Source organism: Artibeus jamaicensis, unplaced genomic scaffold, assembly GCF_021234435.1.
Source record: "Artibeus jamaicensis isolate MK-2021 breed Jamaican fruit bat unplaced genomic scaffold, CSHL_Jam_final scaffold_847, whole genome shotgun sequence".
NCBI lineage: Eukaryota > Metazoa > Chordata > Mammalia > Chiroptera > Phyllostomidae > Artibeus > Artibeus jamaicensis.
The window spans coordinates 27,675,649-27,695,583 of record NW_026522057.1 but is presented as its reverse complement, the minus strand read 5'-3'; the positions used below and the strand labels follow the sequence as shown (position 1 = coordinate 27,695,583).

The following is a 19,935-nucleotide window of genomic DNA, read 5'->3' as shown; positions in this document are numbered from 1 at the left end:
GGGGGACAAGGGTCCATCACCCCCTCTTTGCTACAGCTCCCCGAGTCCCTTCCTTGAGGGCCTCCCAAGTGATCGTGTCTGGCTTAGGTTGCCCCCCCTCTGAGGGGTCGTACCTGTCATTGATTGACTGACCAAGCATTGGGGCAAAAGCAGTGCCCCTGCCAGGGAGATAAGCTTTGTCTCCTTAGTGGCTCACAGTCCGGAGGTCGCTCACTCAGCCTTATTCATGGGGGGCAGTTACAACTCCTGAAACCAGGCAGAGCGGTTCCCAACAGTTGATGATGCTGGCCATTAATTAAAGAGGTCATCTGTATGATACATACATACCTGGCCAGTCACACACGGGCTTTTTTTCTAGCAGAATGTTCTAAAGTCCTGCGCCCCAGAGTTACTCTTCCGAAAAATAGTTAAGAGTAGTTCCATGGACCCACCCATTATCCACACATCCTCCATTCATCCACCTGCTGTCCATTCACCCATTTACCCACCTACCACCCGTCTATCCACTCACCCATCTGCCCACCCAACCATCATCTACCCACCATCTACCCACCATCCATCCACCTACAGCTTTTACTAGTTTATACTTAAATCTCATTCAGAAAATGAACATCTTTGGAAAGTTTCCTAAAGGTAAGTTTTCCTTTCTTGTTTCTTCTTTGTCCGTGTGTTCAAGTCCTCAACAGTCACTGTGTGTCCATAGCGCCACTTCGGCAGGTGTTTCATTTTCTAATGCCTGGGCTGGGCGGGTGGTTCTAGAAGATGGATCCCAGCCTGAGCCTGGGCTTCCCTCGGGCCTCCAAAGGTATGAGCTCCTGCCGCCCTGGAAGTGCAGGGGCGGGGTGAGGAGGCGCATCTGGGGTCCACACAGTGGAGCCAACTTCTGCACCATCTGCCTCCAAGTGTCCCTCCGCCTACTCTCCTGGGGGTCAGGGTGGGGCGGAGCCTGGGTGGGCGTGGCGAGAGTGGGCGTGGCGGGCCCTGACGCAGCAGTCTGGGCCGTATCCGAGTGTTGGCGCTGGGCGCTCAGGAACGCGCCTGGGCAGAGGATGGGCGGGGTCAGACAGGTGCTGGGAGGGCGTGGCGCAGGTGCGAAAGGGCGGGGGCAAGGCTGGGGGATAGAAGGGCGTGGTCTTGTGGCCCGGGCTGGAGGCGGAGCTAGTCGGTGCCCGTGGGGAGTTCCTGGTTCAGTAATGGCGGAGCCAGAAGGGACAAAGTTGGGAAGTCAGGAGGGGCTTGGCCAGGAGACGCAGGAGGCACTTTACTGGCCGGAGCCTTGGAAGGTGTGTGGGGAGAGTCGGAGTCCCGGGCTGGGTGCTGGGGGTCAGAGTCCCTGACTGGTGAGGCCCGGGCGGGGCCCAGTTTCTTTCTCCATCTCTAGAAACAAGGGATTTCATCTCTTGTGCCCTTCGGGTGTCACCGGCACAGCTCCTGTCCCGAGGTATTAGGTATCCAGGTGTAAGTCTCCGTCCCACCTGCGCCCCCCCCTGCACGGACCACTGACGTGGGGGAGGGTCTGAGACTGCTTCCCGCCTACGCAGTCTCTGGGACCTCGGAAGCTTTCAAGCTATTTGAGGCCGGTCTTTGGATTTTCTAATAGACGTCAAGTTATTGTCACAATTGTACTCGGCTCTGATAATCAAAGGTAAATAAAAACAGAATAATTCCACATTTGGAATTACAGGGGCATGTATCTTTTATCTTATTAAAAATTTTTTGAGCAGAAATTGTTTTTTAAAGCTTTTATTTTATTTATTTTTTATTATTTATTTATCTTTAGAGGGGAAGGGGGGAAGGAGAGAGGGAGAGAAACATCAATGTATGGTTACCTTTTGTGCGCCCCCTGCTGGGACCTGGCCTGCAGGGAACTGGCCTGCAACCCAGGCTTGTGCCCTGACTGGGAATCGAACAGTGATCCTGTGGTTCCCAGGCCCGCACTCAATCCACTGAGCTAGCTACACCAGCCAGGGCTGTTTTTTAAAGATTTAAAAATGATAGTATGTTTAAATCTATTAATTAACCCATTCTCCATGATCATGTAGAAAATGTAGCTAATTGGAAATTATGTGCCAAGCACTCTGCTGAATGGTAAAAACACAGAAATAATACCTAGTTATTGCCTAGGGTTTTTTCAATTTAAATTTTATTTTCCATTTACAGTTTGTATTCAGTATTGTTTTGTATTAGTTTCACTCTGTAAAGAATATGATTGGTTAGACAATCATATTCTTTACAGAGTGATCCCTGGATATTTCCAGTACCCACCTGGCAGCATACACTATTAATATATTTTTTAAAGATTTTATTTATTTTTTTAGACGGGAAAGGAGGGAGACAAACATCAGTGTGTGGTTGCATACCAGGGAACCTGGCCTGCATCCCAGGCATGTGCTCTGACTGGGAATCGAACCAGCGACCCTTTGGTTTGCAGGCCAGTGCTCAATCCACTGAGCCACACCAGCCAGGGCCAATATTAATATTTTTTATACTTGACATTTAGTTGTATGTTTTGCCTTATTAAATTTTTTTTATCCCATGGGAATAAATTTTTTTTTGAGAAATTGCTAAGGAAAATGGTATGTTTTTGCTTTTTGGTAAAGGCATTTTAAAAAGTAATTTAAAAATATTTAGTCCTTACAGAGCATTCCCTTCTACAAAGTGCTGAGACATATTTTTGCTTAATGGTCTGTTGCCTTGGATGGACTTGTACCATTTGTGGACAGAATGGGCCACAACTGAAGGCCCACGAATGGTCATCCCTGTTGGGAAGACTTGTATGCATAACTCTGTCTTTACCAAGCGCCTGTCAATCTAATCCACAGTGTCTAAGACAAAGCGCTGTTCAAATGGTCATGTAGCAAAGAAAGAAGCTAAAACATGCTTTGATGTGACTGCGGCTGCCTGCTGCAGCCAGGTTTTGGGCACTATGGGAGTCTTATTTCTGCTCCTGACCGCCTGCATTTCACTCTTTATATTTTTATTTCAAGCACAGGTGAGGAATATAAGGATTTTCGTAGCCCTCTTGGAGTAAAAGAAAAATAGTGAAAAGAATCCAAAGATGGGACCATTCCAGAGGAAGAAATTGCTTGTGTACATGATACAAGGAAACCAGGTACCACCTTACGGAGCTCATCATTATTTCTATTTTAAAGGTAAATATTCTCCTACTTTAAAAAAATCTGTTGACAGTGGTTGCTATGTTATTTAATAACGTGGCATAGCACATTTACATCCCTTCTTGATTCTGTTTTATCAAAGTGAAACAGCACCAACAAAAGCAAATTTCCCCTCATTGATTTGAAACTCTGCTTTGTAACCCCACCATCTTTTGAACTGGGCTGGGTAGCTCAGGTTGGACTCAAATGAGGAGTGTGGATTTCTTTTAAAATGTTTTTCAATTACCAAATTTTAAATGATCATGCATTGAAATGTATCCTTTTTGCTAAACAGTTCACTCGTGTCTTGCTTCAATATTTTGAAGCTCTTTCGTTATTTGAGCACATTTGGAGATGGCATGTCTTCATGGTGAATCGATCCCTTTATCATTAGGTAATGTTTTTTTCGTCCCTGGTTATATTTCTGGTTTTGAAGTCTACTTTGTCTATATCAATGTAGCTACTCCAGTTTCTTTTGGCTAGTCCTTTTGTAGAATATCTTATTTCATCCTTCTGTTTTTAACCTCTCTCTGTCATTATATTTAAGGTGGGTTTCTTTAAATGTAACACATAGTTGCATCGTCTGTACTGAATCGAACTTGACCATGTCTGTTTCCCCAGTGGTGTGTTTGCGTCCTTGACCATTCATGTCATTATTGAGAATTGGACTAAGGCCCCCATCTTACCTTTGTTTTGTTTGCATCCACTGTTCTTTGTTCCTCTGTCCCTCCTTTCCTACGTTTTTTATTTGATTTTTTTAGTCCTTTGTTTTCATTTATCTATTGGTTTTTCCCATCCAAGTACTAACCAGGCCCGACCCTGCTTAGCTTCCGAGATCAGACGAGATCGGGCACGTTCAGGGTGGTATGGCCGTAGACTCTTTTGGTTCTTTGGTCCATACCTCTTGTTACCACTCTATAGTGGTCGCACTAGAGATTATAACATACGCATCTAACAGTTCACAGTTATTCTTAGATTTAATATTTTACCAATTCACATAAAGTGTACAAATCTTACACACATACAAACCCTTCACTCTCTGTAAATTACAGTTGTCCTATGTACAGTATTATACCTTTATTCACCAAAAATCCCACCAGACGATGCTGCAGTTTTTTTCTTCAGCAGTGAGCATGTACTGAAGAAAACGGTCTATCGTATTTAGTCAGATAGGGGCTGATTCTGTTGCTGTCCCTTCGGCCCTGAAGTAGCAAGTTTCCATCTCTTCCCATCAGCTTGCAGGACTTCATGGGGCATTTTTCTTCAGCAAGTCTGCTGGCGGCAAATTCTCTTAGTTTCCCTTCACCTGAGCCTGTCTTTACTTTGCTGTCATTCCCAAAGAATATTTTCACTGACTACAGAATGTTGTCCTACTGCCCTCTGTCCCCCGCACTTCCTGATGAGCCGTCCCCGGCAGCTGTTCCGATCATTGCCTTGTAAGTCACATGTCACTTTACCTGGCCGCTTGCAGAAGCTTTCTTTTGTCTCTGGTTTCTACAATTTTTTACGATGCGTCTGAGTCTGAGAGTCTTCGACTTTCTCCTGTTTGATGCGTCATTGTCTTGAATCTGTCGATCTGTGTCTTCCACCAAGTCTGAGAGTTTTGGGACATGATTTCTTCTGATATTTTCCTGCTCCGACCTCTCTCTTCTCTTTCTGGGACTCCCATGGCACAAATGTTAGACATTTTCATGTTGTCCCAGAGGTCCCTGAAGCTCTGATCAGTTGTTTTTAATCATCTTTCTCTCTGTTCCTCAAATTGAATAATTTCTTGTGATTTATCTTCACATTCACTAACTCTTTTCACTGTCAACCCCACTCTGCTATTTTGTTTCGGACACTATATTTTTCAGTTCTGCAGGTTCCATTTTTTTTTATAGTTTCCATTTTCTGCTGAGAATGTCTCTCTTTCCATTTATATGATGTGTGTTTACCTTTTCCCCACAGAGCACAGTTGTAACAGCCGCAGTAAAACCTCTGTTAATTCCAATATCTGGGTCAGCTCAGGGTTGGTATCTATTGATTTTCATTTCCCTTGAGGATTGTTCACATTTTCCTGGTTCCTTGTAAGCTGAACAGTTTTTGACATTTTGATGATTTTGTTGGGAGACTCTGTGTCCTGATAAAATCCTCGGGAGGATGCTGGTTTGGAGATGTTACAGGCACCTGGTTAGGCTCCTACCACAGGTTCTATTTTGCCTTTTGTGAGGGGTGTGGTACCAGCATCACTTTGTGCCCTGTGGTCTGCCTCACGGACAGGCTGCTCAGAGCTGGGCCTGGGATGCAGGCAGCTGTTTTCATTAGCAGTTCTGTTCTCACAGCTTTTGCCGGTTCCTCTGGGCCTGACCTGCACATGCAGAGTTCAAGGGCAAGCTGCGGACTTGTGCCCAGTTATACACAGAATTAGGAGATGCACCCCTCCCCCTTTCCAGTCTCCTCTCAGTGACTCCCTGGACGCTCTTTGGCTCCCAGGGTCCCCTTCCACAGTCCTATGGCTAGAAATCCAGACTTTCCTTCTGAATGACAGCTGTTCCCCCTGCCACCTACCTTAGAGACCTTTGCTCTCAGGGCAGGGCCTGCAGGGAAAAAAGAAATTCTCTTGCACAGTCTGATGTGCGAGAGCGCGTTTCTGGGACCCGGGACCCAAATGTCAGAGTCGCACAGTTCCAACTGGGGCGGCCTCAGGTCAAAGCCAGGAGAGAGAAAAGAATAAAAAAGTCGCTCCTCCCCCCCATCCCCGCCACCACCTATACACAAGTTGCCTCTTGGAGTTTGCCTCCCCCCCAGTCCCCTCCTATGGTTTACTTCCCAGAGTCCTCAAATGGCTGCTCTTTGTACTCTGATTTCTTCCCTTAAAGATGTTAAGAAGCCTGAACCGTCACTCCCCCTACATGATAGTCCTGTGAGGTTGAAAACTGACCATTTTCCCCCTTTGTCTTCACAGGTGTGTCAGTGTCACGTCTTGTGCAAACCCTCAAATGATAACATTTGCACTCAGAGCACAAAGGAACACACCGCACCCACTTACCACCTTGGCCCCGTTTGTGGGCCAGGCCCCCTGAAGAGGGGGCCTCAAGAAAACACTGTCCTTCCGCGAACAGTGAAAAAAACTAAGCCTGGAGAACACGTCTGTTCTTTTGACCTTTGCAAGGTCGGCCTCATGTTTATTCTGCATCCTATACCTTCTCATTTTGTCAGCTAAATACATGGGGCAGCGCAAAGTAGGAATTGAATTGCATGTGGGTGAGCAGTGTTTTGCCTTCATTAGCATATCATTACGTTGCAGCTGGAGGTCTCACTTCCACTAAACACAACTCCTGGTCTTCCACGGGGTCTGCGTGTGAGTGTTGGGGCTGCTGCTTCCCCCCAATGCAGGCCAGGTGTGCTGTTTGTGAGGCCCACGGTTTTTAGAGGGAAAAACAGACACATTGGTTTGAAATGAGAAATGTCAGGTGTAGCCGAGGAACTGGCTGGTTTCACTGAGCCTGTAAGTTTTTGGGTTTGATGGAACTCAGTTCCATCAGAGGCTGTTCCCGGTTTATCTACATCTGAATTTTCATGCATACATTTGACCTGTTGTGAAAAATGACTCAATGGTCCCTTATTCTCTTTCTTCCCCTTCCTTACCACTTAATAGTATGACACACAGTGAAAAATATAATTTATGCCCAGGCTGGTGTGACCGAGTTGGTTGGAGCATCGTCCTGTAGCTGAAGGGTTGTGGGTTCAATTCCTGATCAGGGCGCATACTTAGGTTGCAGGTTTGATCCCCGGTCGGAGCACATACAGGAGGCAGCTGTTCAATATTTCTCTTTCACGTTGCTGTTTCTCTCTCCCTTCTCTCTCTAAAAGCAATGAAAAAATGTCCTTGGGTGAGAATAGTATATGAATATATATATACACACATACAATATATATGTAAGTATATAAAATATATAAGCCCATATATATATAATTTATAACCCGAGAGGCATTATTTCTGTAAACATCATTTCTCCCTAAGAATTGTGACGGATGGAACTTGTTTAGGTTGAGAATAGAATTCCATACAGAATCATGGGGGAAGCTCGGGTTCTGAGGTCTGATGACTCACTCACTACCTGGGTACACAAACAGTTTCTTAATCTCTCAGTGTGACAGTTTTCTCACCTGCGAAAGGGGAATTGCATTGGTTCTTGGCATCCGGAGGATTACAGGAGATGACGGGGAAATATACTGAGCATGGCGTGTGGTGCGGAGGGAGCGCCAGGCAGGGCCAGCTCTCAGGGTTGTCCTCTTGATGTGGTTGCCATCACTGCCGGATGACGGCACTGCTGTCCACGTACTGGCCCCAGTGTGGGAATCAGACTCAGCCGAGCAGCGGGGCTGTGGGGGGAAGGCACGCAAGCACATCTTCGTGAAGCCACGCGTCTGCCACCAGAGCACGGCTCCGTTTTCAGTCCACACAGTCTCAGCCTCAATGACTGGCCCGAATGATGCTCCTCCCATGACTCCAGCTCTTTGTCAGCTCCCTGGGCACTTGTCCCTTTGGGTGTTTCCAGGGGAGCAGTTACATCTAAAATAATGATGGCTCCAGCATCTACAATCCATAAAAAGGAAATCTCATAAAAGCTAAATGGGTATTCTGTGTATAACAGGCTCAGAATAAGTATTCCCAATGGACTCAAGTTTTATTAGATTTAGAAGCAGTTAAAAAGTTTTTAACCAGAATAGTTTTCCTTTCTCTCCAGCTCCTCCTTGTTTTTTAAAACCAAACCAATACACCTCCTCCAGGAGCCCCAAAGGCCAGCTGTAACTACCTCACAGGTGAGAACGCTAGGAAACTAATTTGCAGCTGCAGTGAGCTGGGTCTACCATGAACACAGGCAGAAGCACTGTTAACATTCTACCTTCAAAGAAAGAAAAGCACTAGTATTTGTTTTCTTAAAGATGTGGAGAAATCAGTAGCCCTCATGGAGTTAATGCAGCAACTGACAGTTCTGCTCTGCCCTAGGAGACGACTTTTTGTTCCAGCTCCTGCCAGTCTAGCTGGGGAAACAGTCTTCAAATTCCTACAGAAAGGGAAAGAGCACTCTCAAAGCCACAGGGGAGCTGCCTTATATAGACACAAGTCCCTGCCCCTGGTCCCTGATTGGCCCATCCTCATGTAAATGAGGATTTCAAATCTTCAAAATTTGATAGGTCCAAAAAAACTCCTGATTGGTTGGTAAAGATATTGATGGGTGGGGACATAGCTGTGCACTTTTTTCTTTTTTAAAAATATTTCATTGATTATGCTATTACAGTTGTCCCATTTTTTTCTCCCCTTTATTCCCCTCTGTCCTGTACTCCCCCTCCCACTAACATTCTCCCACCTTTGTTCATGCCCATGGGTCATGCATATAAGTTCTTTGGCTTCTTCATTTCCCATGCTATTCTTAACTCCCCCCTGTTTATTTTGTGCCTACCAATTATGCTTCTTATTCCCTGTACTTTTTCCCTCATTCTCCTCCCACCCCCTCCCTGCTGTTAACCCTCCATGTGATCTCCATTTCTGTGATTTTGTTCCTGTTCTAGTTACTTGCTTAGTTTGTTTTTATTTTTGTTTTTTTTTAGGTTCAGTTGTTGATACTTGTGACTTTGTTGTCATTTTACTGTTCATATTTTTTATTGTCTTCTTTTTCTTAGATAAGTCCCTTTAACATTTCATATAATAAGGGCTTGGTGATGATGAACTCCTTTAACTTGATCTTATCTTGGAAGCACTTTATCTGCCTGCCCTTCCATTCCAAATGATAGCTTTGCTGGATGGAGTGAGTCATCTTGGATGTAGTTCCTTGACTTTCATGACTTTAAATACTTCTTTCCAGCCCCTTCTTGCCTGCAAGGTTTCTTTTGAAAAATCAGCCAATAATCTTATGGGAACTTCTTTGTAGGTAACTGTCTCCTTTTCTGTTGCTGCTTTTAAGATTCTCTCCTCATCTTTAATCTTGGGTAAAGTAATTATGATGTGCCTTGGTGTATGCTTCCTTGGGTCCAACTTGTTTGGAATTCTGAGCTGCCTGAACTTCCCAGAAGCCTATTTCCTTCACCAGATTGGGGAAGTTTTTCTTCATTATTTGTTCAAATAAGTATTCAATTTCTTGCTCTTCCTCTTCTTCCGTCACCCCTATGATTCAGATGTTGGAACTTTTAAAGTTATCCCAGAAGTTCCTAAGCCCCTCCTCCTTTTTTTTGAATTCTTGTTTCTTCATTCCGTTCTGGTTGAATGTTCATTTCTTCCTTCTGCTCCAAACCATTGATTTGAGTCCTGGTTTCCTTCCCATCACTATTGGTTCTCTCTACATTTTCCTTTATTTTACTTTGCTTAGGCTTCACTTCTTCCTCTATTTTGTGACCATACTCAACTGTTTCTGTGTGCATCCTGATTACCAGTGTTTTCTGCATCTGATAGGTTGGCTATCTCTTCATCACTTAGTTCTATTTTTAGAGCTTTCATCAGTTCTTTCATTTGGGCCATATTTTTTTTCTTGGCATGCCTGTTATGTAGTAAGGGGCAGAATCTTAGGTATTTGCCAGGGTGGGGCAACCCATATCACTGCGTGTTGTTGCTCTGTATATGGGGGAGGGGTCCAAGAGGGAACAGTGCTGCTTGCTTGGCTCTTGGCTGGCTTTCAGTCTCTTCCCCTGCTTCCCACAAGCAAATTGGGCCCTTTTGGTGCTGATTCCCAGGTGGGTGGGTTTGTGTACATTCTAGGACCCTGTGGGTCCCTCCAACAAACTCTGCTGTGAGGCTGGGAGTTCCTCCCAGTGCCTCAACCCCCACAGGTGTTTTCAGTCGGAGGTTCTGAGGCTCTGTTTCCCCGCACTGGAACCCTGGGTTGTGTGGTCTGTCTCGCTCCCCAGTTGTTCCTCCCAGTTTATCTGCACACAAATGTGGGACCACCCTGCCTGCCAGCTGCTGCCTTGCTGCGAGTCCTCCACCCAGGTGCCCATCTCCTCCCCCCATACCAGTCTGGATGAATGTTTCTTAACTTCTTTGTTGTCAGACTTCCATACAGTTCGATTTTTTTGGCGTTTTCGGTTGTTTTTTGTTTTTAAATTGGTTGTAGTCCTTCTTGTGGTTGTGCGATGAGGCCAAGAGTATCTACCTACACCTCCATCTTGGCCAGAAGTCCCTGTGCATTCCTGATTGGCTGGGGCAAGCCTCAGTCCCATTGGTTGAAATGGGATTCTGGGAACTCTGTTTTAAGAGCTGGCTCAGATATCAAAACCATAGTGCAGGCTGGCAGTTAAGTGCAAAGGCAAATAAGTTAGTGCACACTTCTCCCTGAAGGGCCATCTGTGTGACGGGCTCCTGCGGAAATGGCTGCTAGGTTCTGATTTGCAGGAGCCCCTGCCCTGTGGAGTTGGGGTGTGTCACCTTCCCTGTGTGGACGTGCTCTCCAACCTAGTGGTTCTCTGAACCCGGTGCTGTTGGGATTTTGTGGAGGCTTCCTTAGGATCAGTTATTAGCTCCACTTCTAGCCCTTCTCCACTCTCTGGAGAATGGGGGGCAGGGTTGCTAGTCCCATGGTTCTAATCACAGCTTGGTCTTCCCGGCGTCCAGCCCCCTTCCAGCAGCCCACCTGGAGTCAGCTCGTTAGAACGAGAGGTGTGCCCGTCACCCAGGAAGTAACAAAGGTTTCAGGAGCTTCGTGTCAGGCACTGGGGACAGAGACCAGCATGTGTTTCTTGTGATAAATCACAATGTCACATGAAGGGCAGGCACAGTAATGAAATTAAGATGTTCAGTGCTTCTTTCCATCCAGTGAAGAGACCAAAACAACCCCCAAACCTGGATTATTTCCTTTCCATGGTGGGCTGTATTTAAGGGTTAACTTTAACTTCTACGTCTTCTGTTTATGGTCCTCATCTGTCTCTCTAAAACCTCTTTTCTCACCTAACCTGTGTTTCCAGCCATGCAATTCAGTTCCAAAACAGCACTTGGCAGCTTCAGCTTTCTCGGTCCAGTCCCCCAGGCTGGCTCTGCCTCGGTGCCCCTGACCCCACCCCAACCCACCGCCCTGGCCTCAGCCTGAGATGCATCATCTGTGAGTCATGGCGCCCCTCCTCCGCCAGGGTTCATTCAACAACGAGGTCAGAGCAACACTTCCCGAAAAGCCCTCCTGTTCGTTCCCTCTTGTTTCCAGCGCAGTCTCTGCTCTCAGGCTCCGGTATCTGCAGGAGCCAACGCGGGGATCTGGCTGCTGAGAGTCCCCTGGCCATCTCTCCCAATGCCTGCCGTCCAAGGCCTGGGAGGTGGAAGTGCTGTGTCCCTGCCCCATCAGACCGCACAGAAAGCGTGAGGTTGAGGTGTCACTTTTGGCAGTCTGCACTGCGTCCAGACAGTGGCTGTGTCTGGACACTGTCTCTTGGACTGAGGAACAATCGAGATGACAGTTTGCTGGTCCTACCAGGGAAGGGGTCATTTTCTGGGGCTCGAGAGAAGTCACGTCAGTCAGGACAGTTTTACCATTCTGGCCAAGTCCTTGGAAATCATTGCCGTGAACGCTGTGTCCTCTGTGCCTTAGAAACAGCCTTGGTTGTCAGCGTGGCTTTCCCCTGTTCTTATTTCCCGTCCGTGGGCTCGACTTCCACGTCATATTTAGACTGCTACTCCTAATAGGGTAGCTCCTATTTCGTTCTTTAACTTGGGGACACATTAACCTTTTTGGAGAGTGGCACCTCAGGGACACTCTGGCTTTGGGACCAGCTCCATGATCTCAGACATCTCCCTCTTCCCATCCATCCACAGGAGGAGAGGCAGAGGTCTGATGACCTTTGGCTCCTTCGCAGCCCAGTGCTTTCTCCCTCCATCCCAAACCAGACGTCCACACTGAGGGGCATCTACTGCCCTCTTGTGGTGAAAGGTTTTAATTCTCAGTTTATTGTCTGACTGAAAAGTTCCTGATGAAATCTGAAAGATCCAGTGTTAAGGAGTGAACACCTGCACTTGCTGGGTAGCTCAGTTGGTTAGAGTTGCCCCTGATGCACCAAGGTTGTCGATGCACCAGGGTTGTGGTTCGATCCCCGGTCAGGGCACGTAAGTCAGGGCACGTACAAGAAGCAAGCAATGAATGAATACATGGGTAGTGACTGAGTGTCATGCTTAGTGACAGCAAGAGAAAGGCAGGAAGGGAGGGGGAGGAAGGCAGGAAGGGAGGGAAAGGGAAGTTGTTCTGAGTGTGACCTGCTTGGGGCAGGCAGGGGAAATGTTTATTTTCTCCTTTTGTTAGGGATTGGAAAATTTCAGTTCAAATATAAGCAGATAGATTGTCCTAGGGAAAAAAAAAAACAACTGAGACTGTGAGAGCTGTTTTTTTCTTCTGCTATGAACGCTGACAGGGAGCTGCCCTGAAGCCGCGGGGACAAATGGTGGGTTTTATTATTTTCAATGTAGACGTATTTCCTAGTTGTCTTCAAAAGCTATTTGTCTAATAAAAAATAAAACATAAACATAAAGCTATGGCCCTAACGTGTGCACCTCTAAGCACAATGGCTGCCCCCGTGACCCTGGGAATTAGTTTGGATGTAAATCCCAGGACATGTGGCCCCGAGCCCACCCGGAGGGGCAGAGGGCTGAGCTGGAGCCAGGGCTGAGGAGGCGCAGCTGCAGAAAAACAGAAACGCGGTTGGTTGGTGGGGGCGGAGGGCAGGAGGGAGGGTGGGCTCCTGACGGGAGAGCAGTGCAGGTCTTAGCCAGCACGTGTTTCCCCCAGCAGTCAGTTCTGCTAACAGGTCCGGAAGGGGAGAGCTCGGGCAAGATGCATACTTTTTAGAACCCTCTCCTGAGCACCGAAGTAGACAAGCAGGGACAGTGCCCCCGTGGCCAGCTCACTTCATTTACCCTCTAGCCCTTCAGTCATTAAATCATTCACTTGTTCGTTGTACTTTTACTGAGCACCTACTATGTTCTGGGCACTCTGCTGGGTGCTGGGGAGACAGCAGTGAAGAGAACAACCCACAGTCTCTGCCATTAACATTAAAAACCAATTATTTATTTTTCAAAATTACGGTAAATCACATGTAACATACAATTTGCCATTGTCCCCATTTCTGAGTGTACAGTTCGGGGGCATTACCTGCATTCATGCTGTTATGCAGCCAGCACCGCCGTCCACCCCCAGAAGTCTTGTCAAAACCAAAACTGTCCCGTACCCACCCCCTCAGGCCCGGACCGCCTTTCCGGTTCTGTCTTTGCAGACGGGACTGCTAACCCCTCATCCAGGCGCCCTTCAGTCAGTCCCTCCTTCAGCCCGTGTCACTGGCATTTCCCAGGGGACAGTGGAGAGCCAGGCGGCAATGAGCCTGGGATTACAGTGAGTTCTCTGCAGGACACACTGCACACAGCCTCCGTGCCGCTTAGCTTTGCCACCCACTTTCTGAAGAGACGGCTCTGTGCCTCTCCTGTCCCACGGAGATGGGGTGGAGGAGGAGGGAAGGAGCACGTTTCAGCCAACAGCTCCCCCCCCCGTGACCCCATTTCCCACTGAAGTTCCCATTTGCCGTCGGGGTCCGGCACCGCCCAGGGCGTGCGCAGGTGTTTGGAAAGCCCCTCCGAGAGACTGAGGAGTGCATCCCAATAGCCTTTGTAATAAGTACAAAATCACCATGTAAGCTCTGAACTTTGAATCCTTTTGTCCATTCTCTTGTCCGTATCTTCAACTTCCTTATCCTGCTGACCTCCTGTCACCGCCTTCTGGAAAACCCCTCCCTGGGGACAGTCCCCTGGGCCTCCTCAGCCCTGGCTGGTGCCTCAGCCCCACAGCAAATGTGGACCCGCCCCGGGGGTGAAGGGCTCACCAGGCCTCCGATACAATGGGCTCCTTATTCCCCATCCTCCAGCTTCCCCTGCGCCTCGCAGGCCTCCCCGAACCCTTCTCTCCGCCCAGCAGCCCCGCCCCTGCTCCCCATTCCAGACTTTCTCTAAAACCTGCGTCTCTTGCTCAATCCTGTCCAATTGAGAGAGAGCCAAAACCTGCCCTTTAACTAGGCTTGCCAAATTTAGCAAATAAAAAAAAAAGGGAATGCTCAGGTAAATTTGGATTTCTGATCTGAAAAAACATAGTTTTGAGTAAAAGCAGGTCCCGAATAATGCATGGGACCAGTTTATACTGAGAAATTATTTGTCGTCTGTCTGCAGGTTGAATGTTACTGGGCGTCCATATTTAATCTGACGACCCGTCCAGACCCCATGTGCCCACCAGATCCCCACCCTCTGCCTTCAGTTTCTGTGTGACTTCTGAAAGGACACTCGCTGGAGGACACTCGCTGTCACTCCCCGTGAGGTCAGCACTCCCAGGAGAGGGCTCCCATGAAGGTGGCTGCCTTGCTGCCAAACCCAGTGTGTATTTTATATTGAGTATGCTGTTACAGTTGTCCCAGTTTTTCCCCCGTGGCCCCCCTCCACCCAGCACTCCCGCTCCCCAGGCAGTGCCCCCACCATTGTCCGTGTCCATGGGTTACGTGTGTAAATCCTTTGGCTTACATTTCCTATACTGCGCTGTACATCCCCCTGGCCATTCTGCAACAACCTATTTGTACTCCTTAACCCCCTCACCTCTTCACCCATCCCTCACACCCCTCCCATCCGGCAACCATCAAAACCCTCTGTGTATCCATCATTCTGTTTCTGTTCTTCTTTGCTTACTTTTTTTATTAGATCCAATGGTTGATAAATATGTATTTTTTTTTGCCATTTTATTGTTCCTAGTTTTGATCTTCTTTTTCTTAAATAAGTCCCTTTAACATTTCATATAATAATGGCTTGGTGATGATGAACTCCTTTAGCTTTTTCTTGTCTGGGAAGCTCTTTATCTGCCCTTTGATTCTAAATGACAGCTTTGCTGGGCAGAGCAGTCTTGGCTGTAGGTCCCAACTTTCCATGACTGAATATTTCTTGCCATCCCTTCTAGCCTGCAAAGTTTTTTTTTGTTTTTTGTTTTTTTTGAGAAATCAGCTGACAGTCTTATGGGAACTCCCTTGTGGGTGACTAACTTCTTTTCTCCTGCTGCTTTTAACATTCTCTCTTTAACTTTAACTTTAACTTTTGGCATTTTCATCATGATGTGTCTGGGAGTGGACCTCTTTGCATCCATCTGGCGTGGGACTCTCTGTATTTCCTGGACTTACATGTCTATTTCCTTCAGCAAATTAGGGAAGTTTTCTTGCATTATTTTTTTGACTGAAGTTTTAATTTCTTGCTCTTCCTCTTCTCCTTCTGGCACCCCTATGATGCAAATGTTGGAACGTTCAAAGTTGTCCCTAAGGCTGCTTAAACCTCTTTTTTTTCCTTCTTGGGTTGTTTTTTTTTTTTTTTTTTTTTGCTTCCTTATGTTCCAAATTATTGATTTGATTCTCAGCTTTATCCACTGTACTGTTTTTCCCTGTAAATTGTTATTTCAGTTAGTGTGTCTTTCATTTCTGACTGGATCTTTTTTATGCTGTCGAGGTCCTCACTAAGTTCCTTGAGCATCCTTATGACCAGTGTTTTGAACTCTGTATCTGATAGGTTGCTTATCTCCATTTTGTTTAGTCCTTTTTCTGGATTTTGTTCTGTTCTTTCATTTGGGCCATGTTTCTTTGTCTCCTCATTTTGGCAGCCTCCCTGTGTTTGTTTCTATGTATTAGGTAGAGCTGCTTTGACTCTGTGTCTTGGTAGCATGGCCATTTAATGTAGTAGGTGCCCTGTAGGGTCCAAGCTGGGCACTCGAGGTGCAGCCTTCATGTGAGCTGAGTACACCCTCCTCCTGTAGATGAGTCTCGATTGTTGTCAGCAGGTCAGTGGGAGGGATTTACCCAGGCCAGACAGCTGGTGGGACTGGCTGTGACCCCCTGTGTACATTTTATTGTCACCTCTCCAGCTTCTTGGTGGCCCCTGATGGTCCCGACTCTCATCTGCTGGGTTTTGGAGACACCCCACCCCTGTCCGCCCATCCTCTCCCCCACCGTGTGGCCCTTCCCCTGGGGCACCCCACAGCATCCCACGCTGACACTGGAGCACACCTTCCTCCTCCAGGGCCTTAGCTCCATGGGTGCTGCCTCTGCCCCCAGATGCCCAAAGCCAGGAGCCAGGGGCCTCCCTCACCTGGAGGAGCCCCAGTCTGTTTAACCCCTTTTCTTCACTGTGGTCAGAGAAATCATCCTAATTTCCAAATCTGGTCAAAGCCCTTCCCTGGCCCCTCATCCAGTGTCCATCGTTTAAAATTCCACCTTCTTAACATGGCTGATAAGATCTAGGTATCTCGTCCCAGCTGACCCCACAGCATCCTTCATGTCCCCTCCATCCCAGCCACTGGCCTCCCCGCCACTTTCCTGAGCCCTTCGCTCCTGGGAAGCACACAGCCTGGTATTTCCTGCTCCTCCCCAGGAAGACCCCCCCCCCAGAGCGTGCCCCCCACCCAGCACAGGTGCGCGCACAGCTCTCTCCCCATCCCCAAAGCTCCAGCCGTTCCTGGCACGTAGTCGTCCGGGTACCATTGCGTCTCTTCTCAGGTTGTACTTGCCAGTTGCTCTGGCAGCAGGTGGGTCCTTTACCTTCGTGCCTTTGCCTGGTGCCCGCTTCAGAGCACCCGGCTCAGTGAAGGGTCTTTGTGTTTCCGTCAGCCCCTCAGTGGGTTTGTCAGAATCTGCCCCTTCAGTGAATTTGTGCAAGACATGTTTGCGAGGCTTCAGTGACAGTCAGTTTGAACTACAGCTATTGAGGTCAGTATTGACATTAAAGCAGGAGTCGTTTTTACGTGAACAGCACGTCAGCTGTTCGGAGCAAAAGAAACCCCAAACTGTGTCGTGCGCATACCTCGGCGTGAAGGTCTGTTTCCAGGGCTCACAGAGAATGGCCCGTTATTTCCTGACCAGCCTTTATGATTTGACACTGCAAGAATGTTATGAAGGTTTTTTTAAGTGAACCATTTTTCTCAGATTCTTTTTGGTGAAAACGATAGCTTTGTGCTTTATTAAAGAGCCCTGTTTAAAAACACAGATAACGATCACTCTCTCAGCCCCACCGAGTGGAACTCACCCCCAACTGCGGTCCTCGGGTGCGGCCCACCCACAGTGGAAAGATCTGCCCTGCACGGGAGGAAGACACCCACCCTTGTCGCCAGACGCCCCTCATATCAGAAGTTTCCATCAGAGTGATATCTTCCACCACAGAAGAAAATCAACATTTGTTTCAGAAGTAACCTAAGCTTGTTTTTAAGCATTTAGAAAACTATTTCCAACATGTATATCCCTAAATGGGTGTTCATTTATTTTGATCACAGAAAGTTACATTCATTTTTGTTAGGCTCGATGATTGGATTTCCTGAAGGACCCCTAGAGGATCGTTTTACTCTGTTTTGCTGTCCTTTCTTCTTAACTGTCATTTGGGGGGAAAGATGACTCACTCCAAATTCCTGTGTTTTTCATTTATAACTTCTACACGTTATACCAAAACCCACTAGATAAAATCCTCACACAGTCCGTGCAGTCTGGGTGCTGAAACCTCCGCCCGGGAAGCAGAGCAAACTGGATCTTCCATGTTCGTGATCTGGGACAAAGGAGTGGAGGGGGTTGTCTCGGTGGCCCACACACATCTCTGGGGCAGGACCACTCCTCTCGAGTGTGTGGACAAAGAGCAGCAGGGAATTAAACACCAGGTGTCCAGAGCCAGCGGGGAAAGCCACCTTAGAACCTGCAGTGTCACGGCGTGGAAGGGGAGAGAGGCTTGTCCTTAGCCCTGGTTCTGAAGTGGCCCTACAAACTCCTGAAGCTCCGCTCTGTCTCCCGTTTTAAAAAGGTCAAACTCCTGGTGATGGTATTCGTGCCAGAATACCAGGTGCACAAGATGAAAATCCAAGTGAAGGTACTTTATTTCCATTAAAATAACCAATGTTTGCCCTGGCCGGGGAGCTCATTGGCTGGTGTGTTGTCCTGACACTCCAAGGTTGTGGGTTTGATCCCCAGTCAGGGCGCACACACAAGTCAACCAGTGAAGCATCAATAAGTGGAACAACACATTGATGCTTCTCTCTCACTCTCTCTAAAATCAACCAGTCAATAAAACAAAAGTGTTCTGAATGCATACAATTATATCATACGCCAAGCATTAGAAAAATACATTCTTTAAAGAAAGGGGAGGAATACTTATTATTTCATTGAATGTCTTTCAGGTAGTAATGTTCTTGCCAAAGTTTAAATCTAAAGCAAGCATGATAGAATCACCAGTGGAGTCATCTGCAATTGAATGCTTTTTAAAATATTTATTTTATTGATAATGCTACTAGAGTTGTCCCAAGTTTTTCCCCCCGCCCCCCTCCACCTCGTACCCCCGCTCCCTCAAGCAGTCCCCCCTTAGTTCATGGCCATGGGTCATGCATGTAAGTTCTTTGGCTTCTCCATTTCTTATACACTTTTTAAAATCCCTCTATTTTGTACCTGCCAATTATGCTTCTTAATCCCTGCACCTCTTCCCCCAGTCTCCCCCTTCCCCCCCCAGGTGATAACCTCCAAATGATCCCCCTATTTATGATTCTGTTCCTGTCCTGCTTGTTTGCTTAGTTTGTTTTTTAGATTCAGTTGTTTATAGTTGTGAATCTGTTGCCATTTTAATGTTCATAGTTTTGCTCTTCTTTTTCTTAAATAAGTCCCTTTAACATTTCATATAATAATGGCTTGGTGATGATGATGAACTCCTTTAGTTTTACCTTGTCTGCAACGGTCTTTATCTGCCCTTCGATTCTAAATGATCACTTTGCTGGGTAGAGTAATCTAGGCTGTAGGTCCTTGCTTTTCATCACGGAATACTTGCCAGTCCCTTCTTGCCTGCAAAGTATTTTTGAGAAACTAGCTGATAGTCTAATGGGAACTCCTTTGTAGGTAACTATCTGCTTTTCTCTTGCTGCTTTTAAGATTCTCTCCTTATCTTTAACCTTTGGCATTTTAATTATGATGTTTCTTGGTGTGGTCCTCTTTGAGTCCAACTTGTTTGGGACTCTCTGTGCTTCCTGGACTTGTATGTCTATTTCCTTCACCAAATTAAAGAAGTTTTTTTTTCATTATTTTTTCAAATAAGGTTTCAATTTCTTCCTCTTCCTCTTCTCCTTCTGGCATCCCTATGATTTGAATATTGGTACATTTGGAGATGCCCCAGAGGCTCCTTATTCTATCCTTGTTTTTTTGTTTTTTTTTTAATTCTTTTTTCTTCTTGCTGTTCTGATTGAATGCTTTTTTCTTCCTTATGTTCCATGTTGTTGATTTGATTCTTGGCTTCATCCTCCCCACTGTTGGTTCCCTGTGGCTTTTTCTTTATTTCACTCAATGCAACCTTCACTTCTGCCTGAGTTTTTTTATGCTATCGCTGTACCCAATGAGTTTTTTGAGCATCCTGATCATCAGTGTCTTGAACTCTGTGTCTGATAGGTTGCTTATCTCCATTTCATTTAGTTCTTTTTCTTGAGTTTTGTTCTGTTTTTTGTTTTTTTGTTTGAGCCATAGTTTTTTGTCTCCTCAATTTGACAGCCTCCCTGTGTTTGTTTCTGTGTATTAGGTAGAGCTACTCTGACTCTGTGTCTTGGTAGTGTTGCCTCACGTGGTGGGTGTCCTGTAGGGTCCAGGGGCACAGCCTCCCCTATCACCTAAGCTGGGTACTTGAAGTGCGCGCTTTGTGTGGGCTGAGTACACCCTTCTCTTGGTCACTGTTAGTAGGTCAATGGGAGGGATTTACCCAGGCCAGTCACTTCTAAGAATTGGCTGTGACCTCTTTCCACCAACCTCTGCC

At 46.8% G+C, this 19,935-nt stretch overlaps 1 long non-coding RNA gene across 2 annotated transcripts in view; it reads left to right on the top strand.

Moving 5' to 3' along the window:
• The first annotated feature begins 1,181 nt into the window (after nucleotides 1–1,181).
• The window catches only part of LOC119055928 (uncharacterized), a 32,486-nt gene continuing 13,732 nt past the window's right edge, over nucleotides 1,182–19,935 (top strand). Inside the window, exons 1-3 of one of the 2 annotated variants that reach the window (XR_005083782.2) lie at nucleotides 1,182–1,283; nucleotides 2,993–3,152; nucleotides 6,100–8,656. This is a non-coding gene — a long non-coding RNA (uncharacterized LOC119055928). Of the gene's footprint in view, nucleotides 1,284–2,992; nucleotides 3,153–6,099; nucleotides 8,657–19,935 lie in introns of those variants that run through there. The other variant, XR_005083783.2, reaches the window with a different exon arrangement.